The 25,504-nt window shown below is 40.7% G+C and overlaps 1 protein-coding gene across 19 annotated transcripts in view; it reads right to left on the reverse strand.

Moving 5' to 3' along the window:
- The window catches only part of sox11a (SRY-box transcription factor 11a), a 436,554-nt gene that overhangs the window by 258,827 nt on the left and 152,223 nt on the right, over window positions 1–25,504 (reverse strand). For all 19 annotated transcript variants that reach the window (XR_003051995.1, XR_003051997.1, XR_003051996.1 and 16 more), the window contains exon 4: window positions 349–478. The gene's annotated coding sequence lies outside the window, so the exon portion shown is untranslated. The remainder of the gene's footprint in view (window positions 1–348; window positions 479–25,504) is intronic.

Genomic DNA, 25,504 nt, shown 5'->3' on the forward strand with positions numbered 1-25,504 from the left:
ACCCCCCCCCCCCCCCCCCCCCCATGCTGCGAATGTTTCCATTTCTTCATTTTATCAACCATACCTATTTCATTTAGTTGTGTTTTCTGATCTTAGTGCTGCTTCACTCTTATTTTAATTTGATCATTACGCTCCCTGAGCTCAAAGGAATATTAAAAAAAACAGATAATGCAAAAAACATCTCGGCTTCATTCCTTTTAGTTTTACAAAACAACACAAATGTCGACTAGGATTGTGCTCCGTAACAATGCAAAAGCAGATTTGTGTTTATCCGACGACACTAAAAGTCAACCAGGCCTGTTATTTCTACATCTATGACAAAACCAAGTGTGTTTACTGTGTGTTTACCTCATGCACTCCTCCGTTGTCCTCTGGGGGCATCACTTCCAGAGACCACTGAAACATCATCTGTCCTGCAGGCCCGAGGCCACATTCCTTTCCTTTGTGTCCTCTCCTGGTCACAGTCAGTGAACAGCACCTAAGCGGGGAACGACCAAAACATGCTGCGTTAGCATCGGTGTGTTTGCATAATTTACTTTTCAATTGTCTCAGGATTCGGCATTATCATTTACCTCAAGGAAATTGTATTGGGGATAAAGATGAAGGAAAGATATAAGAAAATTAATTACAGAGAGGAAGCAACTTCAGACTCCCGGAATGTGCCCCAGGTGAAAACATGTCATTGGATTGACTTCTCTAAGAACAGAGGTTGGACCTGCGTGCCTTGATTAATCAATGTGCCGTGTTTTCTCCCCTACTTGAACCCAAGGCCAGGCCATATTTCACAGGGACAAATTGAGCAGGGGACTGACATAGGTCTGACCATAAAACCAAAGGTAATTAGGAAGCTGCTGGAAGATGTTCCATAAAAGACAGTGGGTGAGACACATTCAATATACCCTATGGAGGCGGCACGTAAACAGATCCTCCGGCTGTCTATACACTCAGCTGACAGAGCGCGGCGATGCAGCGGCTGAAAGGCACCGTTATGAATTCATGGTGTTGCACATGTGCAAATTTTGATAAATAATACCTTCAGATCTGGGAAGGTAATTTGATTTCCTCTGAGGTAATCTCCACTAATTGACATTAGAATCCAGTGAGCAATCCAGTGATGTTAAAGCTTCCTGGCACAACATTCACAGCAGGATATTTTCAGCTCGGAGTAAATATATCAGCTCCTGTCCTGCGTGATATCTGTCCGCCCCGCAATATCTGTCCGATCCCGAGGTTATTTGGAAACGTGAGCTCGTGTCATTAAAGGGATGCAGATGAGAAAATGAAGATGAGAAACGTTTTCCCAGAGTAGGCAGGGGGAAAAAAAATAGGCCTATCAGTAAGTCATTTTGCCTAAGAGTGCTGGCTGTGGTACAACCTCTGGTTAAAGGTCCTCATTTATGACTCCACTCTTACGAAACCTGCCAAGGAGTATCTCTGGTAGCTCTGTGCTTAATGTAGCTCGAAAAAACAAAATGGTCAGACATTCACATTCTACCGCTGCGCCTCGGCTCGTTACAGACAAAGACCAAGTAGGAGACAAAACTACGGTTCTTCTTTTCATTTCCCAGCAAGTATCTTGATGTTTGTATGCAAAGAGAAGGAGAGGGAGCAGCCGATTGCACTGTAAGCATTCTGGGCTGCTAATGAAAAAACAGGCAGTGTTATTAAATCTATATTTAGATGTATAGGGTGTAGCAGCCCAAACCCAGTTGCATGAGACTCACTTGCCATATTAATGTCTGTAATTTAATCATCTCTCAATCTTGGAAACTGGGAAGTGTCAACATGAAAGAATAAATAGTATTAAAAAAGGGAAGAGAACGAGAGCGAGGGGGGGAAAGTGGAGGAGCACAAATGTATTTTCCATGAAGGAAACGGTTGGAATATAAAATATTAGACAACCTTGGAATAAGTACTGTTGGGAACTTTCTCTTGTTACTCGAGTCACATACACTCTATGCTGATTTTTCTCCTTGTAGACGATTGAAGAAAAATTGATTGATTCCCCTCAAATGTTACGGCACAGCTTAGCACGTTAGCCCCGATGAAATAGTTCCTGACAATGTCAGTGTAGCACGTCTAAGTAATGCAGTAGAACTGTAGCTAAACTGTGCTCACAAAGTAAAAAATGACTATACAATATACAGAATGTGTAAAGTAAAAAGTCACTGTTGTCGACTAACTAACTAGCTCTTAGCTAACTACCTCAGGGGCTCTGACAAGGAAGTAGCGGTAACAACATATCCTACGTTTTCACTTAAAAATAAACATAAAAAACACAGAATATTTACATTTTTGTATCATGTCAATCATTAAAACACAGAATATACAGTATTTACATTTTTGTATCATGTCAATCATACTTGCTAATTTTATAAAGCACAAAAGTGTTTGAAATATTGAATGGGTGAGTTAGCTTACCTGCTAACAGCTAAGTAGCCTATAAACCAGAAAGGGAATGATTTAAGATTCAAAAGGTATTTGTCAACTGTCACAGTAAAAAAAAAAAACATAGTAGTTGTTTATACTGAGTATTAAACATAAAACAGGCAAATACACAAAAAAATACAAATGCACAGTAGTTTACAATTCCCAATTTGGGAAATTCTTGTGATAACAGCATTCCTTTGGGAATCAAACCCAGGACCCCCTGCTCTCTGCTCCGAGGCAGGTGTGCTAACCGCTTGACTATGAAACCAACAAAAGTAATTAATAATAATTACAAAAGTATTTGTAATTATATTTAACAATTATATTAGCACAACAGGTAAAATGTACTAAATCATTTTAAATTCAAACTAAAAGAAAACAACATGTCACATAGTGGAAAATATCAATATATTGACGTTCTCTGGAATGAACTGTATTGGCAGTATTTGTTTCCAATTTTGTTCAGGTTTAAAAATAGAATAATGATCTTTTATGAATAAGGGTTTCAACCAGGCAGTGTGTCTTAAATAAACCAGTACTGTCTGTCTGCTGCACTCGTAGTTTAGAGTGAAACTTAACAGGTCATGTGGCGGTATGCAGTAAAACACAAAAAAAAAAAAAAAAGAACAGCTCGTGAAATCTTCCATTAGGTCAAGCTCTGAGCCTGGTCAGATCACCAGTCCGGGGGTGGCAGGACAGAGATGCTACGGCAGTCAGGAGGACATTCCAGATGGCATCTATACAGCATATGTGGCATGACCTTCTGCAGCACAGATACATGGGGGCAGAGAATCACTGTGCATACAGCAGGCATGGCCCTCAGATGTGTGTGACCCCCTGGGACACAGCAGCAGAATGAGATGCCCATCACTCTGTGGCTCTGCAGATGCTCCACACAACTGCCAGGCTTTCAGCTTCATTAGGCCTGGATCAGATACATACAGAGGAGTGCAGCCTGAGGCTATCAAGGCAGCCTCCCCGCCATGCAGGCAGACAGGCAGACATAGGAAGAGAGAGAGAGAGAGAGAGAGAATCATCTAAAAGGAGCCAGTTTCAAAAGTGGAACGGTGTGATATTGAGGGATTTCTTTTCCTTTTTCCTTTTTTTTTCCCTCTCCTTCCACTTTTGTGTTTTGAACGTGTGCAGCGAAGAGGAGATAAAGCCCCTGTGACATGAAGAAATCCAGGAATGTGTATGAATACAGAGATCTTTTAATGAACACCAAGGATTTTTTTCCTCACACTGAAGCAGATCATGATAGAAACCAGCGATACAGGAACGTCATTCGGAATCGGTGTTTCTTTCGGATGAGCTCCCCCAAAACAAATCCCTTGCATCGGCAGCGAGAAACAAGTAGATAAAGACGGAGTCTAATTTATTCAATTGTTTCGTTTTTTCTTTCTTGGTTTTCACTCTGAAGCCAATTTGTCTGAAAAAACGGCAGCAACGCTTCCCAGTGAGCAGTCGGACTCATCACTGGTGGAGACGTTTCCCACTATGCGATATGTAATTAGTATAATCTCCTGTCTCTTTAACATCAGCCAAAATATGATGATGCGGAACCATAATGAGATATTAATTCAGGACACTGCAGATAGGTCTTTGTTCCCCTGTTGAAACCAACATTTTATTTCCCTTCCTTTTTTCTCTGTTTTGGAATGACTTTTGGAAGGAAGATGCTGCACAAGGAATGAAAAAAAAAAATCCTATTCTTTCATACATTCTTTGCCCAAATTGTAGATTTCTTTGGGCCGAGCAGCCTGTATGTCGTCACGTGATTTCAATCTCCAGCATTTGGCTCCATCATGTAAGGCGCGTCCCAGGTGACAGAAGCAGGTGGTCCACAATTTACTCCCACCACGCCCCATCCTGCGACAACCCCTGCAGCCCGCCGGCCACCCACCCCCTGCAAATATGTACGCACGCATGCAGCCATCTGATGCATTTAAGATTGAATATTTGAATTAGAGCGAAATGACGAAAACGAGTTCCCAGTTTGGAGTGGAAGGATTTGAGCAGTGACAAATGATAAATGAGTGCGGAGAACAGAGCGGCGTTGTCCAAATGTGATTAATACGTTGAGTTTTATTTGAATAATTGCATTTGAATATTTGCTCAATTTATCAAATAAAGCCAGAGACAATTTGTCCCAGCGAGAATTCCGTCTTAGGAAAATTGTCTTGACAGTCATCACTTTTAACACGAAACACAATATTTAACTAAATGGCCTGCAGCGGCACGTTTATGCTATTAAATTGTTACGTGAACTACATTGATTCCAACTAGAAAATTCCGCCCATTATTTTCATCATTCATCAAGATGCCACAAAGTTGCCCCAACCCATTTTAATCAAAAAGGGAGACGGAGAAAACATTTGAGTGTTTGGGTCCCATGACATCAGCTCAAGTTGTTGGGGTTGGATTTCAACACACATCAAAAGTAAATGTGTTTCATGCAGGGTATTTTAAAATAAGTAACTGTAGATGGATGGAATATCAGTGACAGGAAAAAAAAAACATTTTGTTCTTCCTTCCATCCTGATTCAGTGTCACCGTCACTGTTTCAAGTCTCACATTAGAAGAGGAGAAGGTGCGCTCCAGTTGCATTTTTGGCATTGAGTCAAGACTGTAATTGAACATGTGTGTTTGTCCGTGTGTGTGTGTGTTGGTTTGGGGTTTTGGGGGGGTGGGGGGTGGGCTTAAGAGAGTTGGGTCACACTGTTGCCTGGTAACAAGCCTCAGATTGACAAAGGAAGAGCAATTTAGGACTACTTTCCCCAGAAATCAATACAACCGGCCTGATGTGATGATGTGAGATTATCCAAGGGAGAAAAGCCAACGTATTTTGCAGGGGAGGGTGGGAGGGGCAGGGGAGGGGGTATTTCATAACCAGGAGTAGAGGGTGTGGGGGAGATTGCATCTGAAACGTTGAATATAGAGATATAAGCTCTGGTTACCTGGCATCTGAAATTGTGCTAAAATGAGACTTCTCCCGCTCTTGTCTCCCTCAGGTAATGAGAACTTTAGCAAAGCGAACACTCATGGGGGAGGAAGAATCTGATTTTAGCTTTCTTCTCTAATACTGTCTGTCACGCCGTCGCTAATGTTGCCTCAGGCGAGGGATACTCTGCCCGGCTGTAATACCAGAAACAGATTGGAGTAAAAGAAGGAATTGAACTTGAATAAAACTTTAAGACAGTTGCAGACATGAAGACTCAATGCATAAAAAGTCTTTGCCGCCGAACCCTAGGAAGGGCTTATAGCTAGTGTTAGCGTAGTGTAGTATTGCAGTGGATTTGTGTTTAAAATATCCACAGGTTGTAACTTTATATTTCATATCAAATATTGACTCAGCCGTTCATTCAAACTAGGATTTCAAGGTAAATCTTTTCTTTAGTCTACTTCTATGAAACCATGCAAAGTTTGGTAAATAAAATTCAACACATGGTACTGGTTATTACATCTATTATAAATATATTTTATAATATATTATGAAATAATTCAAATGATCCAACACTGCAGTTGTTGCACTCGTTTTACACTCTACTGGACCAGCAGTTAAAAACAGGTCTTTAGGTGATGCTCTTCAACCCTACTCTTGCCCAAAATGTTTTACAAGTGCAATGCAACATAAACCACCTTTGAGGAATTCACCTTTGAAGTATTCATAAAAAAATCCCAAACAAACTATGGGTTCTATTTTCACTATGAACTAGTTTTTATTCTATTTCTCAGTCCATGACATTGTTTCTATGCTGATGACGAGGTATTGATTTGAGAGTAATTAAATTACTAAATAATTACCTAGTGGCAGACATTGGAGTTTTTCCTCAGTTTAAGGTTAGATTTTGAGGCCAGATCTGCTCTGTACTAATGAAAATCCAGTTTAAGAATGTCAATGTTATTAAACTTCATTTCCTCTGTTAGATCAACCAGAAGCAGTGGCTTCGATCACATTCGACATGAGAAATGCGCGTGGATTTTCCAGATACTTCTGAAAATTGATTTGATGCAAAGTCCAGACACAACATGTGTGAATGTGTTTCTGACCCCGTTTAGATGTGGTCTAGACATCCATCCTGAGTGATGTGATCATATGCAGGGTCCTGTGAGGGCTGGGAACTTGAATGCTCCCAATCCATCCTGAATGTCCTCACATCCCACTGAACAAAGATGGTTAAAGGACGTATGAGGCTGCATTCCTGAGCATGCATAAATGCAATCTATCCCCAGGATGGATTAGAGACCATTATCCCAGGAAACGTCCTCTGACCCTTGCAGTTTCAGAGAACTAAAAAACCTTTTATAGTATGGACACAGTAATACACACAAAGAATAAACTATATGTATATATATATGCCATACATATATGCACATATGTATATGTATGTACATATATACTGTATGTATATACATATGAGTAGATAAATATATATCTACATAAATAATGTATAAATAAATATATATATATACATACATTACGTTATATATGTAGAAATATATTTATTTATATATTTACATATATATACACTTATACTGTATATATATTTAAATATATATGTACATAAATACGTGCATATATGTATGCATATATATGTGTATACCTAAATACCTGCATATATAAAATACAGTTTATACTCTATACACACTTTATACACAACACCACTACTACTTCAGAATACTATTACATAAAAGATATGCATATATCTAGTTTTTCACTGTCGGAAGAATCACTGAAGTATCGCACTTCATGTTTATAAAGTACCAGCTTATATGTGAAACTGAGGTTTATATCCCGTCACTGATGCAGAGACTGTGTATAAAGTACAGTATAAATCTGCATATCTTCACTACAGAAGTCAAGACGTACATGTTTTTTTAACTTATTACCACTCTACTGCTCATCACGTTATATTATTCATAAATATATGTTACACAAGAAATATATTTGGTATATTTTTGGTGAGGCGTCTATAATGCATGTTAGAAACATCCATTGGACTGAACTCAGGGGTGCAGCTTTATTTACAGGCAATACAGTATTCTCACATTTATATTCAACTCCCTACCAACTCAAAAGACGTTGACCTCGGACAGATCTGCACTTTAGTTAGTTTAAAATCTCAACTTTATTCCCACATACAGCAATGTTTCCCAAACTTTCTTTCTGGAGACCCATATTTTTTAAAGTCACAAACCTTCGCGACCCAAGTCAATAGACATTATCTGGGAAACATGATGCAAGACGACCCAAAAAAAAAAAAAAACTCTTGTGACCGAGTCTTTGGGAAACAAGGACATACAGTACCTATAAACACGACATTGACATGTATTTCAGTTCGACCAGTGGCAGGTCGGACAGGTCACTGGAGACTTATACTGGGTGGACTGTAGGGTGTGAACTGCTGCACTCAACACTGACCACAGGCGATTGGAACGGTCAGAACAGACGCTAATACCAGAAGTGAACAGCCCTTAAGCTTGACCTCAGCAATCACTACATCTGCTGGAGTGCAATACTAGATCAATGATTGACTAATTTGCATTATACCGAGTTAGGATTATTATTATTTTCCCCATTAATTGAAAAAAAAAAAAGTTGGAATAAATGTCGATGGAAACGAGAAACCTGAATCCTGATTCAGGTTACGTGATTGGTCATGAAAATTTGGGATTATGTCAGGTTGAAGGACCGTGAGTCACCAAAGGTATTACGATGCTATTGTGTGAAAATGAAAACCCCAGATGAATGTGTTAAATGACCCCCATTGTCCACAAAAGACATAAATTGCTGCTATTTGGCCCCTGGCAGGGGGTAGTTAGGACGTCACACACGCCATGATTCACATGTGGAGGACTTAACCTGTCCTGGAAGGTAAGGCAGAGACTGAGTGTAACTGAGACAGCTTCACACACACACACATGCACCAACGCAGGGATGTGGAAAAAGGGGAGACAGACACAATGACTAATCTAAAAGACCAGCAGATGAAGGATTAGAAAGAGAAACACTCAGATTGCCCTCTCTCTCTTTCTCTGTCTCTCTCTCTCTCCTTCTTTACAGTCCACTGTAACCAGATTCCTGTGAGGCTGGACGGTGGGAGCCGGTGATGAAGCCGGGATGGCGAGCGTGGGAGCGGAGACAGAGACCAGGTTGGCCAGGCCTGAGAACAAGGAGGAATGTATTGACTGGAGGGCCAGTGGGAACAGAGCAGCAGCCCAGGATCACTGTGACCTGTGCTGACACCGCTGTCATCACACGTCCCGTCTCAGGCCGGAGGAAAGAGGGGGTAATGGGGGGGAAGGAGTGACTGGTGAAGAAGTGGAAAGAGGAGGAGGAGGGGGAGGAGGAGGAGGAGGAGGAGGAGGGAGGTGGTGGGGGTTGAGGTGAATAGGGGAGAAGGTCTCTTTAGAGCTGACAGCAGGAGGCAGAATGTGCCCAGGCACAGGAAGAGCATGTAGTCCACCCTGTGGGAGATTATTGCCGAGAAGGGGATGGAAGCCTGTGCAGCCAACAAACAAACATTAACGAAACCGCGTTCGCCTTTGGGTAAATCAGTAAATCAGATTTCATTTCCTGAAAGTTAAAAACATGACGAGATGTGTTAAAAGCTGACCTTTAAAGACCTTTCCCTGCAACTGAGCACATGACATGATATTAACAGGCGTGGAGAGACAGGGCTCCGAAACACTGTCACGTCCGCTCGTCACCGCGGCTTTTCAAAAATGGGGCAAAATGAGAAATAAGTGTTTATATTTAGTCCGCGATCGATTCATTGACGAGCGCCTGCGATGAAGTCATGCAGAAGAAGAGAGTCACTCTGGAGAAACAGACTGGTGGCCGTGATCCTGCCTGTGTCTCCTTTACAATGATGAGACAATCAGCCTTAATAAGCTCCCTCTGTCTCTTCCTGTCTCCGTCTGTCCTGCCCTGACTCGGCTTCATCCTTTACCAATGTCTGCATCATTAGTCTGCCCGGTCCAGCCCTTCTGGACTGATGTCTCAGTGTCAGGACCTGCTGCATTAGACCACCGCTCAGGTGCCATAATTCACCTCGCCATGGGCGAGAGGTCAATAGAGAGATGAGGCCTGCTGGCCATTAGCTACTCAGTGGAAGACAGCGAGGTGGTGTCGGGGTCAGCGAGGGTCAGCGTTGTTAAGCAGAGTACTGCAGGAGGAAAGGGAGGCGGGAAGTTGTGTTGGTATTAAAAAAAAAGAAGAGAATGGAACAAGGAACAAGAGTGTGAAAAGCCTTCATTACAAGGCTTCACTGACCGGGGGGGGTAGTAGGCGGTGTAGAAGGAGGCGTGCTTGATTTATCTTTAAGTAGTGTAATACAAGGATTCCCAACCACTGTGACGGTACCATGATATATCATAAGCTGTTCTGTGGGAATTGATCACATTTCTCCTAATTGGTCGGAAAACTGTTAATTATTTATTTTTCCATCGTCGCCACTGTGTAAGTGAGAGGCAGAAAAATCCAATACTTTTCTGCTAGGTTGTAGCAGATAACAAGGGAAACTAAAAAAAAAAAAAATCAGAGCTGTTGAACAAGAGTGTCTTTCTTCAATTCCTGCGAGTAAATCAACGTTGACTTCAACTAAACGTGCTGAGATTTTAGTAAAATGTGAGTACATTCAAAACGAGGATGATAACCTTTCAGTACATACTTTCTGTGAGATTCTTGTTTGGTGGTGTGTCGTGGGGTTTCCAATGAGAAATAATTGCTGTGGCTCCAAAATTTTGGGAAAGACTGCTGTACTATGTTATGTTTGCAGTGTAAAAATTTCTCAATTGTAGAATATACAATATGCATGAATATATTTTCTTGATATATACAGTATATATTATTACTATTATTAGTATATATTATAATTTCATAATTGCTCGTTTTATGTCGTATATCATACAATAAATGAAACATAGTCTCTATTTTTAAAATGTTAAATTTTCATTATTCCATGCCAGTATTTGAAACACGTCAATGTTTTTTTTTTTTTTTTCTGAATGACATTTGACCTAAAGTATCTAAAAGACAAACTGATTCTGCGGTGCTTTAAACACGAGATGAACTGAAAACATCTCATTGTTTCAATCCTGTCCGTTGCTTTTCCATCTCGCATATAAATTTGCCTGTAAATAAATGAGGTCATTCATTAGTTGGTGACTGGAAATTTTATCTGTCTCGAGGTTGCGGGTAAAAAAAAAGAGGTGACTCAGTCTTGGCTGGCATTTTCTCGAGACTCAAATATCTGTTAACACGCTGCTTCCTGGCAGAGTTGCATCAGCTCTGGCACCAGACAAACACACGCTCGCACACACGCTCGCACACACACATGTACGCACACAGAGACATTAGTCAGCACTCTACTCTCACTGTCTCTCTCTCTCTCTCTCTCTCTCTCTCCTGCTACTGTGGAGCATCTGGCGGAGAGTTCACAGATCAGATGATAACTCACAGTAAATGTCATTTATTATAATCTGGACCACTTATAAAATCATATCCCAGGATAAGGGAACTATATTACCCATTGTCGACTTTGGCTGCAGATCCCATAAGTATCTGAGCCACAGCGTGGAGCGTGTCTCCATGGCAGGGCCGTGTGTGCAGCCGCTGACGTGCATTGTTTTATCACCCACACGGCAGACGTGCATGCATGCACTTGTGTACATTTGTGTTTACAAACAGGGGACGTAAACCACAGCGAGTGTCAATTGCTGCAACATGACAGGCGCGCAGAGAGCCAGCCGGAGTCTTCCACAGACGGGGCCTCTTCCTCGGTACAGGCCGTTATTGTACGGCAAATTGCTTAATGTCGCCATTGATGGGGCGGTGACAAGGAGAGAGCAGGGTATGAATCCTCCGCTTGTAATCTGAGGCAGGATGTTTCACGCCCGGGAGTGTTATCACTGACACAGCATGGGATGAATTCCGCCATTTTCCCTCCACGGGGCCATGACAGAGCTCTCCTTTCTGACGGGCGGGAATTCAGAGGGAAAGGATGGGGAACCCAGGGAGAAGAAAACAAAGGAGGAGTGACGGATTGACTAGAAGCTGTTGATAAACTTTTAGAATGGTTCTCTGTTGGAACTGGCTCACTGGTCCTCTGTTTGTCGAAGACGAATAGGAAGAAGAAAAAAAAAGGGGGGGGGGGGGGCAGGGGGAAAAGGGAAGGGGGGCGGTGAAGGTTAGAAGGGTTTGGAAAAATAGGGAGAAGAAAACAAAGGAGGAGTGACGGATTGACTAGAAGCTGTTGATAAACTTTTAGAATGGTTCTCTGTTGGAACTGGCTCACTGGTCCTCTGTTTGTCGAAGACGAATAGGAAGAAGAAAAAAAAAGGGGGGGGGTGACAGGGTGACAAGGACAGAGGGCAGTTGAAGTTCAGAAGTGTTTGAAAATATGAAACTGAGTCAGAACGTTTTAACACAGAAGTCAGAATATGAAAAAGTGCGACATGACCTGAACAACTCAAACGTGAGCCACAGATTACCAGATGTTTCAACTCAACACCACTGTGTGCAAAGTCCATTTTTCTCTTCTTACTCCTGTGTATGTTGTAATTTTAAAATATGACCTTTTGTTGTTTTATCCACTTGATAAAATAAAGAAGAAAACCTAAGTCATTTGGCAACATTGCACTGTTAAAAACTGTATTTTCACTGGTTATGTAACAATACTTCAAACTGTTAAAAATGACACAACTGTGTTCAGCAACTTCAATGAAAACCTGATTTAAAAAAATTAAAGCTCAGCATCAGGGTTTGATGTAGCTAAAGCTGGCTTTTATTTATTTTTTTGTAAAACTGAAAGGAACTAGATTGGAGTCCATTTTTTTTGCAAAACTGAAAGGAACTAGATTGGAGTCCCCAGATGAAGCAAAGAACGCAGGATGTAGTTTGATGCCAAAGGCAAAATCCTACAAAGAAGGAATTTTCTGATGGAAACACCGAAGCAGAAGCAGGAGGGTTTAGACTTAAATAGACGACGTGCAGAGAAACAGACTTTTCTCTGGCAGTTCTAATAGTCCACAGTGAAGTGGACGTGTTCTTGCCAACACTGGTACTACACGTCCACAGTGAAGTGGTCGTGTTCTTGCCAACACTGGTACTACACATGTTCCACGGGCAATCATTCCGACACGTTTCACTCAAACACTCGGAATTCTGTCAGGACTGTGTTCCCCATAAAATGAGTCATCAAACACGTCACCTCCAGTCAAACACAGTCCGCTCCTCTGATCCCTTTACTACATTCTGACAGGCGCTAATAATTCAGCTTCACAAAGTAATGCTTAAATAATTACATGTCCTAATTATGATGGCTGAGAAGTGTAATGCATTCTTTTTTTTTCCAATAGCAATTCTCTAATTAGCATATTTTCATTATCTCGGCAAATGAATTATTTAGAGGGTCTGTTATAGACGTGAATTATTAGACTGGGCTACAGTGATGGATTTAAAGGGGCACTACACTCAATTTGTGTCTCAATCCCTCCCAGGGTGACGTGAAAAATTAGGCAAAAAGGCAGACCTCCTGTGAGTCCTTTCACGTGTCAGGAAGCTAATGCTGCTACGCTGAATGACCGATGTCTGGATAAATGTATTTATTATACATTTATTTTTAACATTGCTTTCTATTGGGCTGTTTGTGCGTCTATTTTTTAGTAAAAAACAAGGTTTTATATACATGACATACGTGATTATGTAAATATATATATATGCACATATACAGTATATGTACATACATACATAGTCGCATATATGTACACATACTGTATATAGCAAATACAAATATGTATGTAAATTAATACAAGTACATAGTCGCATATATTTACATATATAATTAGTCACATATATGTACATATATATGTATATATACAGTATATACAAATATGTATATACATTTCTTTCCTCTTTATGACACATTTCTGGACCAATGATGTGTATAACATATTCATGTTCAGAGAATATCGGGCTTATCAGGTTTCCAAGCCTTGTCTAGGGACTAGAACAGAGTGAGATAGTATTTCAGATGTATTATCGGTTACAAAATTTTTTGTAATTTTAACAGACTGTGGGGAAAAATTCGAATCCAAATTTAAAAATATTTTACAAACATTTTCATATCTGAGCAATGAAACGCCGTACATCTGATCGCTTATCAAAGCTGTTATGCTTGCGCTTGTCAACGCTGACGGAGAAGTCTGTGAGACGCATCGTCAAAGCTTTTAAATGTTTTCAAATATTAAAATCATTTTTTTCAGAGCTTTTTGATTGTCCCTTCCTCCACTTCACGTCCCTTCTCTGTTTTTTCCTGATTGTCACCTTCACTCCCGTTTCCCACTTTTGCAGCCATTTTTCTCTGCTCATGTTCTAAAAAGACTCTTGTCAGTGTAGGATGAAAATAAAATGATTTATGTTGTCCCCCCTCCCCACTTGTTCAAAGTAATGAGATTCCATATTTCAGCTGCTCTGACAGATGGATTGGAAATTAAAAGCCTAAGATAAGTAATGCTGTTTTGATGTTGGTCTGTGAATAACTCACACGATCTGATTGATTGCAAAACTCGCCGTGTGTTTGACGGCCCATGCCCGCGCTGCTTCACGTCACATATTAGCTCATGTGGACGGTGCGTGCCACTAGGTTCGGTTTCCAGAAAGCCTTCATCTCGTTCACGGCAATGTATTGAAACACTACAGGGTCGAGATATATATATATATGTATATATATATATATATGCAGCAGTAATTGTCGGCAAAGCAACAGGAGGAAAAATGCATTATGTAAAAGTAGGCGGTTCAACCTTGAAAATGACAGTGGAGTTGAGCCACATAAAGAAAACACATGAGGTCATGGTTCAAACTACAATTCTCTCCTGTGAAATCCAAGGGTTTACAGGTTGTTTTTCAGGAGATTTTTTTTTTCTTCTTCTTCATCTGCTGCTTCTGAGTTAGTATCAATCTAAAGACTTTGAGATCAACTCCAGACGCTGTGAGGGTCTGTTATATATGTATGTATATGTACACACACACATATAAATATATAGACCAGGGGCGAACTTTTTGACTCACGGGCCACAATTGTCCTACAATTGAACGGGGGGCCAGGTCAGGAGTAGAAAGATGAACTAAGATAAATGACATGTAAAAGTCATGCATAAAGTCTAAAACGCTAAAATGCTTTTATCATTTTCTACGCCATCTATTGGGGAAACGTGGATATTTCACGTAAAAGGCAGAAATATATTGATAATATAAATAAACTATATAATTTGGAAAGGTTTGGCGGGCCTGATTAAGAAGCTGAACGGGCTGCATTTGGCCCCCGGGCCTTAGTTTACCCATGCCTGATATAGATAGACACACAAATTAATACTGTATATGTTTAACTTTTAAACACCTGCCTAAAGATTGATTGTTTTTATTATTTTATATTTGTTATTATTATTATTATTATTATTAATGGATTATTACCAATCATTTTTCTTAAAACTTTATTTGGACATCTAATATGTATTTATTATCAATGTCAAACAAGGATTCTGATTTACTTTTAGGCAAAGCTGGATTTCACTGCCATGAGCAGCATGACACCCCCCTCCCCCCCCCCAAAAAAAAAAAAAAAAAAAAATCAAAAAAGACCTACAAAAAGTCAAGAGTCTTAATATATGAGAAGCAAAAACATAGAAAATAGAGTTCATTCACTTATAAGAGCTCTTTCCAAACCTTTTACCCTTTTTCCTTGATGGGTGTAAAGAATTAAATGGAAATCAATACAAACTGATGGACATGAGCCATTTGCTTCTAACTGATGTAATTTGAAAAAAAAAATGGAATCATCAGTGATTTGAAGCATTAATTGAGAAATGTTTGTTTGTACAAGTAAACACACACACAGTGTATTATATCTACATGAATGACATTTGCCTCGGTGTAATGTTCCTGTGCACAGACTGTGCTTTGCTGCTGTTTATTACACCTGCAGTCAATTTGTGAGAACAGACAGCTGTCTGCTGCCTTAAAGGAGACAGAGTGAAAATATCGAACTGACTCACTGCACCAAGAGACAACACGACCAACCAAACAGTGATTCATCAAAAAAAAAAAAAAAAAGAAAACAGTTTGATGAGCACAGCCTTAGATGCACTTTGGGTTGTTTTTTTTTCCCCCTAACATTTCAGCCAAGACAAACAGTAATGAAGTGCGTGAAGTGTTCCAACATGGATTTTACTCCATAAATTTAACATGAACTGGAGCTGTCAAAATGAAAAGGCAATAACTTTATCGTCCATCCTCTTATCGTTGCTTTACATATAGTCAACAAACAGAGTTTTCTACCCAACGCTTCAAATGTCAAATGGGGGGGGGGGGCAGACGCCAGGCTTGCCCAGACATGACTCAGCGAGCGCGGGGCAGTAAATAAGTCTAAGTTTCGAAAACAGCTACCAACACATTATAGTAGTTGCGGCCAAGAAGCTCAGTAACGACTAAAATCCATCAACTGTGTAAGTCGTAAAAGTACGAGTCAAACTTTTGCATGTTTTCTTAACTTTTTCCCATATTGATAATCCAATCATTTCGATGAATCAAAAATATGTATATACAGAAATAAAAATACCATATTTGGTAATGTTGATTCATCTCATTTAATCATGATTAATCACCTGTAGTTACAACCATGATTAATCTTGATGAATCCACAGCTACCTTATCACTATCACTAATGTGACAGCCCTAAAATATTTCAAACAGGCCGTGATGTCACAGGCAGAGCTGCTGCTTGGGTTTTTCTATTAAAGAGAAGTGAGAATCTGGAAACCCAGTTAGTGGGTATGACTAATGTCAGAACAGCCAGAGTCATTAGGACCACAGGTGTGTAATGCCAGTACTCCCCCCTGTTGCTGCCCCCTGATGTTCCCTGGCTTATTTTTTGTGGTGAGGAAAGCACATTAGCTGCTGCACAACAGCTCCTCTGGCTGCACTTAAAAAAAAAGAAAAAAAAACTTAAAAAACAAAAACACCTCTTGAAAAGCCATTAAAACCGAGAATGACCAAGTCAATAGGACTGTAAAAAAAAGTTGTGCGTGTGTGTACGTCCCAAACGACGGAGCTGCACGACCTGGCCTTGTCAACACATAAATACCCAGGGATAAATAAATAAAGACGGATTCCAGGAGCCGTCTGCCGCTCTTATCACTTCCTTGTGTCTGTGGGAAACAGTGGGCGCTCTCATTAGGTTCGGGCTCCACATCAAGTGCTTCATTACTCATTCCATGCAAATCCCTGCTATTACAACTCTAAAAGCCATTAGAGGAATCCATAATGAAACCCACCAGCAGCAGGTGCATGCAGGAGTCGGGACGGTGATGACACAAACAACACCGCTAGTCACCGCGTCAGCTTGGAATTTACTGTTGAACTCACTGTCACCCGTTAGCAATAGCAACCTCCCCGAGGGTTATCACTCTGCTGTAGGTTAGCAGCTACTTTTAAGAAGCTGTTGGCTGGTTTTTGGGCCAATAGGACTCAGAACTGGTTAATTATTATTATTTTTTCTCTTTTAACTTTTTTGGGTCATTAGATTCTTATCAAAGAGTCAAACAGATAAAATAACAGAATAAAAATAATAGGTTTGGGCTTTATAGTTGTGGGAGCCCCGATGCAAGATACAGAGCAGTACCACTGAAAATCACAGGGGGCAGTATTTTGCAGTAACCCCCACCAATAAGACCACATCAGACTACAGAAGTACAAAAATCACGAATGTTTTTTTTTTTACCTTCCAGACAAAAAATAAGACCACATCAAACTACAGTAGTACAAAAATCACAAATGTTTTTTTTAACCTTCCTGCACATCTGTTACTTTACAGGGTCACAACCTTTGGTTGAAATATTAAAAAAATAAAATCACATTTTTGCCTAACATTATTATTTCATGTTTAGTTTGGAATCCAGTCACGGGCCAAATTAGATGGTTTGGCGGTCCAGATTCAGCCCACGGGCTGCCAGTTGATAATTACTGATTTACAAGGTAACAGAGAACTCCCAATGGACATTTGGAACAAAATGAAGACAAGAAAGAGGAAGTGAAGATCTGACCCCTAGTGGATTCATTGCAAAGTATACAAAGATGCATAAATAAATCCCAAGGCGGAAACAGCTGCTGAATGTGGGTGACTGTCAAGTTTTACATCAGTTTTGTGTGAAAACGGCGTTACGGTGGACTTAGAGTATGAAAAGGGTTTCTGGTGCCACAGTTTCCAAGATTAGAGTGAACACTGGATTCTGTGTGTCAAAGATTGTTGAACAGTTGGGTTTTTATACAACCTTTGTATCATTAGTTGCTGAACGCTAAGTTGCCAATATCAGGTTTACTTAAAATTAAGTTGGTCTTTCAAACATGGTCTTTGAGGATAGAAAAAATATTACAAATTGCAGATTTGTGGGTTTTTTTGTTGCCATTTCAGAAAGAGTTGAAACTCTTTGGGAAATATGGGTTTGTAGAACAGAACTGGCTGGAGCTTGATACGACTTGTTCCGACACCCAGCCAGCGTTGGCCGCTGAAGACTTTCCTTCCTGCAGCGTCTCCTTCTCCATCGCTGCCAAACAGACCAAGAACAGCTGGAGAGGAGTTATTCTTTTGCAGCAATATGTGCTGAGAGGGTGTGAATCTGGGCTCGGGCTAAATAAGCAAACACCCCAAGAATCTTCCGTAACATTAAAAAAAAAACACACACTGCAAGAAAATCCAAACCAGAAGAGGAGTGAGGCAGTGAGGGAGAGAGGGTGAGTGAAAAAGACAGAGAGAAATGTGTATTTGGTCTCCTGGGTCTTGGCTCCCCATCATTATAACCTTAGTCATACTTCATACTTCCTTCCCTTTTATCTTTGACACACTCCATCTGCTTCTCATCACGTGAAACCCTAATATAAATACAGTACCAGGCCCGTGTAGTGCACCAGGAACGGTGCCTTTAAGACACAGCGCAGGACATGGGAAGATTACGGCACAAATGGAGTGAAATAGGGAAAACCAAAGCGATTGTAGGAGATGTGGCCGCGGTTCATTCGACTCTGGTGTATGTTGGCCTCACATCCATGTAGAAAAAAAATGAATGACACACGAGCACCACAGGTAACTCCCTGGACTCCAACCCTTACATGTTAGAACACAATGGCCACATTGACCTCCAGGGAGAACAGGGTTCAAGACCACGTGACCCCTAAATTCTCCATCAAACACAAAAACAAAACAACAAAAGTGTGTTCACGCAGAGGTCAGCGTTTATGCTGAGAAGCACCTCGGCTTTAGACCACTCACCCTGGAAGGTGTGTGGGTGGATGGACGACTGATCCAGGGGGGGGAAAAGGGTGAGGGGCGAGGGGAGGGGGTCTTAGAAATGAAGTATGTCCTGTGCAATTGTGATTGCCCTGCCACTGTGTACCTCATCCCTTCTTCCAGGGTATGCAACCATGAAGTCAATCAGCATGATACCAGGACATCAATCACTCAAACTCCCTTTGGGGTGACCTGCTGGATTACGAAAAGCATACAGGGTAAAAAAAAAAAAAAAAAGAAAAAGAAAAAAAAATGGAAAAAGCACGAGAGGAAGAGAGCGGACGGTGACAAATGTAGCAGAAAAGAAAGGCAGCTATAGGTCTGAAGCTCATATTTAGAACATTTGAAACACTTCCTGAACTACATTTCAAACTAAAGTCGACAGTTTATTTTTCACTGAGAAAATTACCATATTTTACGGTAATACATTTGTAGCTTGTTTTCCGTTTTTACTAAATGGTGGAAAAATATCCACATATGGCTTTTATATGATCATGTGTGTGAAAAGAACAAGTCAAGCCATATATTTCCTAGTAAAGGAGCACTTGCATTTTAAAGTGAATCCCTCAGTTTATTGTGGATTAGATTAGAGTAGGACAGATCAAACTTTTTTGATCCTATTGGAGATTCATTAAAGTTCTGTCTAATCTGTTTATGAAAAGATTACATTTTTAATCTGAATTATCACAGGGTAACTGCAAATTAATAATGATTAATCGTGATTAATTGTGAGTGTTTAAGACACAATCAATCATGATCAATTGCAATTAATAAATCCTTTGTAGGGTCGTGGGGGCGCTAATGTCAATCCCAACTGTCAACAGGTGACCAGAGGCTACACCTTTCTACCCCTACCCCTAAGTGTACCACTTTTTCTGGAAATAGGGTTACGAGCCCCTGAAGTTATATACCATATAGTACATGTAAATTAGGTAAAAGAATCACATTACATAAATAAAAATAATTGGTATGGAAAAGTAACAATGGTGAAATCTGTCCAGATCTTTCATATCTTTCACTTTCAGATGGTGCGAAAGGTGAGAAGCCTCTCCACCGCCTCCTTCCGATTATCTTCCTTGTTAGTTTTGAAACCTCCTCCAAACAAATCTCCTGCTCCACGGGGCCCGGGCCCTATTAATAATTCCCTCTCTAATCTTCTTCTTCCATCTGATCAGGTCTGTTCTTCACAGCCCCTCTACATTTCTCACCTGCCCTGAAACTCCATCAACACCTCCTCCTCTCCCTCGGTGCAGGATTCTCCACTTTTGATGTCCTGTTGTTAGCTTAAAATGAGCTTTAACAACTGTATAATCTGAAATAACATTGGCTCAGCCCATCTCTGGGAGGGCAAGGAGAGGAGAGGAAAAGACAAAGTGGAAGAAGAAAGAACATGTTCCGAGCTAATGGATGTCCCCTGGACGTGTAATGTAATAATCTTGTTGAAAAGGAGCAGAAGAGTATGGAGGAAGGAAAAAAAAAAGGATGAAATGGATGGAGGAGCAAGGGAGTAGATGAATTGAGGGCAGGGTGAGAGGCATCTATTGAAAGAGTGAGAAAGGACGAGAGGAGAGGAAAGGAAAGCAGATAGAGCCAGAAGGAGGTTGCAGTGATTTCACAGATGGAGCCAGAAGGAGGTTGCAGTGATTTCATCTATTCTCTGGTCCTTCCTCCCAGACCACTCTGACAAGCAGAAAAGAATTTGGCAGACTGATCAAAATCTCATACCCTTCACACCAGACACTGGCAGATGGCATGTGAGGTCCATTCTCCCCAGCTCTTTCTGTTCATGAGGCCATTTAGGAGGTGAGAATATTATCTGTCGTCAGGAACAGCCTGGTGTGTCCTGACTCTGACACCATCAGTGTACTTATGACTTACACGGTATTCATGATGCTGATACCAATACCACTGTCAAGGTGTTTGAGCATTGATTTGTTGTTAGTATATCGGCAATTAAACCAAACACCTGAAGAAGCGCAGAACATGTAAAGTCTCTTCTCAGTTTGGTAACAGCCTGACACCTCGCCAGGTGCAACACCATGTGTTCATTGAAAAATTTAGAAATAGTTCCAGTGATGGTAAACAGACAGAAACATTGAAAAGCTCTGCTCACTTTCTGGTCAGCTGACTGGGTTAACGATGGAGAAAGTTTATTTAGTTTTTTTTAAATATACAGTATATTGTAATTTTTTTTTAGTGAGATACAGAGGTTCCTTGACTTATGTCGAATATCTGTTCCCAAGATGCAACATAACTCGATTTTCGCCGTAAGTCAGAACTCAGAGTTCACAAGAATACACTTAAAAAACAACAACTAAAAACTTAAATGTTGTCATGCTCGTACATTCACTGCATGTCTCCCTACTTCCCACAGAGCTGCACCATCCTTATACTACTGCTTCCTTGTTCATTCTTATTGAAACATAAAGTACTCGTATTAGTTTTTATAGTGTCAGGACAACCCCGTTACACCGTCTTTACAACATAAAAAAAACCTCCAACTGTGCAAAATTCATCACCTGAATCGTCGATGTACCCAAATATATCTCTGTGAGCTCACGTGTTTTGTCGGAAGTCGCTCTGATGTTTAATTCATAATTGTTACACAACACTGGCGCGGCCTCTGCTGGAACTCAGTCACCTTTGCGGATTTCATTAATAGAAATAGCAGTCCTCCATTCTGCAGGAGGAAGAAGGAACACGCTCTAATTCATGCCACCATGACTCATCATTCCACTCAATAGCCTCTCTGCGAGCAGCTGCACCGCCTCCTCACTGTCCTCATCAGGGCTAATTCCCATTTCCAGCGTTCCCTTTACCTAGCATTAAGTAGCCGGCCCTCCTCCCTCTGCCCATCCAAACCAGCGGTGTTGGATGTCACTAACAGCACTTACTGGTGCTGCAATACAGCAAAACACTGCTGCAGCAGCCCGGCCTGCAGTCCCTGGTGTGGTCAGAGTAGGAGGCCGATTGTGGCCGAGTCATTGATCGAGAGGAGTAATGGATCTGGCTCAGGCTGATAATGCATGATGTAATTGTCAGAGGAGTTTAATTATATGCTTATTACACGAGGCACTGAGTATTCACGCTCCCTTTCCATTTACTGCACACTGGCCGTGAAGGCCACAAGGTTAAAAAAAAAAAAGATCAAGTGTGTCATCTGTGTGCAGGGGCAGCTCACTTCAGTTCAAACCACATGACACATGATATCCATTCTTAAGACATGTGGTCAACTTACTGAAAATGCAGCAAAACTGAAAAACGCACTATGGTAATTTACCGTAAGGTTTTCGTAAAAGGCAAAAGTATTTTCTCAGAAATATACATTGCAGCGTTCTATCTATCTACCAACCATATAATGATCATTTAGTGTCAATTTTTCTAAAAATGTAAAAGAAAAATTGCTGCTGCTGCTCAGGCTTATTATGAAGTATTAATACTGCTAATGTTACATGTAAAAAAAATACAACAACGTACGTGTTAAACTATCAATTCAAGAGAGTGAAATCACATATCACATCGATATCTGTATTGGTCGATATTCTAGGCTAATCTATCTGACTGATATCAGGGATGTCTCAATACAACCTTTTCCTGTCCTATAGAGATACTGCAACCTAGAATATCTGCGAATACCGATATCAACCCGATACTTCTTTTCACCTCCGGCGTGGCCGTGGGCTGCTGTTGGAGATAATGTCCCTGTTTACAACATTTCACCCAAAGTTAAATAGAGCAGTTGGGCTAAGGTATCGGATCGGACAGTTATAGTTGTTTTTTCAATATTTGATCCTGAAATTTTGACGAATATCGGAACAATACCAATAAAAATGTCAAAAATACCAGAAACACTTTGCTACAAAACATTTCTCAAGTCTCATTCTTTTATTTACAGCTTCGATGGGCAACTTCCCCACTGGCTAAACTGCATCAATTACATTTCACAGGATTTGAAAAAAAAAATCTTTAACGTGGATGGAGACAAATATTCATTTATTTATACTTTCAAATTGGATTACTTTCATTACTTTTATTGACTTAGTCAAAAAAAGTAATTTTTTGGTTTTACATTCCAGTGTCCCATGTTCCAGAGAAGTGGGGATTGTACTGGGTGGGGGTGAGGGGGTCAAAGTTAATTTAAAATTTCTATCAAAGCTTGCATCCTCCATATCCCTCCATCCTCTCATCCCTTCAGGCCCACACGCTCAAACATAATGGTGGTCTCATCGCATGTCTGAGTGCATTCGCTACAGTGGGCAATGCTTTTCAATTACCTTTGCTGGAGCCCTGGAAGAAAATACGTCGCACATATTTCTGAGGTAAAATGCTTAGGTCAGATGCGCCCGGGAAATAAAATATACCTTATGTCATTTAATTTGACAGTTGTCCTTTCCCTGCGATTGAATGGAGGTCGTCACATGTGTTGCTGCAGTAGTGTAGCAGTGTGTGTGTGTGTGTGTGTGTGTGTGTTTGCCTGTAGCTAAAGTGCTTTTGTACAAGGTCAGAATTTTCCTTTGATACTGTTTAGATCCTTACACAACATTCCGGTGATACTTTCTTGAACAACACACCCCAACATAACCTTGTGAAGAAAACAGAGTTCTTTTGTTAATGTTTGTATCCTCACCTGACCTGGGTGAGTAATTGGAGACCAGCCTTGTGGCCTTATCGTAGCAACCAAGACCTAAACGTTGCAACTTTTAAGCACACAAAACACACACGTTGACACAAAGTTTGACTCTTTCAAACAGGGCTTCTTAACTTTTCTCACGTTGAGGCCCAAATTTCACAGTACACAGTCAAATGAATATTAGATTTGATGAAGTCGGAATTGAACCTACACAAAAGTTAGCCTTTTGAGGGGGAGTGTTCGAGCGACGATCATGTTCATTTTTTCATTTTGAAAATATCCCCATACTTATAGCCTACAGCTAGCATACATAAGAAGACATTCTTCTTCTCTCTATATTGGAGCTTACCAAGAACCGACTGATGCATTACTGCCCCCACATGGTTGAAAGCTGTATTGAAACTGAGCTTCTCGTGGATAACATATCTCTGGTGTCTTCAGTTGCTGCAGTCCTGTGGCCCAGAGGTGCAAAACTAAAAGTCTTTTGCCGTCCTCTAGGTGGCCCTATGGTTAAGAATAGGTGCCTTAAAACATCCGGGAAGACGTCAACAAAGATACTATACTTGAATGAATGAATGAAATTAATGGACGCTCTGAGAGAGCAGACTATAATATAGATTTAAGATTAAGCACAAAAGTTGAAAAATAGGAGAATACGTCAATGTGTTAACGGCATTAACGAACTTGACATTTTAATTTTTGTTTTAAAACTAAATAAACCCTGACTAACTATGTTGTTCGGGGTTGTTTCTTAGTAATTGTGCAACACCAATCCCCACAGGCCATATTTAAAAAACACCTTCACTGCAATTTTTTTTTTAAAACTAAATAAAACCTGACTAACTATGTTGTTCGGGGTTGTTTCTTTTTTGCACTTGAGTACTTGTGCAACACCAATCCCCACTGGCCATATTTAAAAAACACCTTCACTGCATCTTCATCGCTGACTTCACTCTATGCTCTCATCTGAAATTAGCTGCAGTGATTCACTCAGTGTGAGACAGAAGTGTGTCAGGCCTGCACTGAGTCATGCCCAGAAATGTTCAGGCCAGTGTGCCTACAGGGCGAGGGCTGCTAAATAAATCCTATTAATCATACAGGGGGTTTTTTGTTTTTTTGTTTTTGTTTTTTTGAAGCCCCCCACCCCCAAGCCTCCCCCCGTCCACCCCTGATGGAGGCTGCATTAATAAGCTTCAAGTAGGGAACAGAGGCTGAGGCGTACTCTGTAATGGTGTCCACGTGGAATTCACAGGATTGTTTGTGTTCTTGTGTGCATACGTTAATGACAGTCAGAGGAGAGAAAACACTGAGCGCCCGCGTCGTTGTTTTTATGGTGCGGGGCAGGACTTTTTCTGATCTCCGACCCGCAAATCAGGCCGAAGATCACTGGATCTGACTGCTACAGTCAGAGGCTTCAGTGCATCTGCCTTTCGACACAACATCCAGCAGGGCCGGCATCGCTAGTTTATGAAGCTGGCAGATACCCAGGGCTGAGACAAAAATACAAAATCCACCCAGCTGCTCCACGGACACAAGTTCGGAGATGATGAGCAATTAAGCAGAAATGCACAGATTAAACACGGGGCGACAAAACGACGGCGGTTATCTCTTCACATAACGTCACATATGGAAATGAGTGTTTGATTTTCTGCTCATGCAAATGAGATTTTCAATTAACCAAAAAATGGCAGAGCGTTGATGGCTCGTCTATTGTGTCCTCTCCGCACAGAAATAAATTAGGAATACCTAAATAGGTTTTCACAGTGGAGATAATTATGATTCTGGAGGAGAAGGAGAAAGAGAGAGAGAGAGACGTGGGGAGAGAGACTATATTTTAACATACTAATGAAAACCACCTCGTTGTTTTCTTGTGCTAAGATGGATGATAATTGAGCAGGTACACACCATCAGGAGGTAATCTGAAGACCTGTTGTTTTTTTTTTTTTTTTGCACCACACTCCCTGATCCTCTCTGCTCACATCATCCCATGTGTACTGCTCTGTGCTAGCTCTGTCTAGCTCTTGTAAGATGCTAAAAAAACACAACTCTATTAAAGACGTGGACGGACTAAAGATGCAGTATTTTGTTGTTTACTGCC

The sequence above is a fragment of the Cynoglossus semilaevis genome, chromosome 1 (assembly GCF_000523025.1).
Source record: "Cynoglossus semilaevis isolate Cse_v1.0 chromosome 1, Cse_v1.0, whole genome shotgun sequence".
In the NCBI taxonomy this organism is placed as follows: domain Eukaryota; kingdom Metazoa; phylum Chordata; class Actinopteri; order Pleuronectiformes; family Cynoglossidae; genus Cynoglossus; species Cynoglossus semilaevis.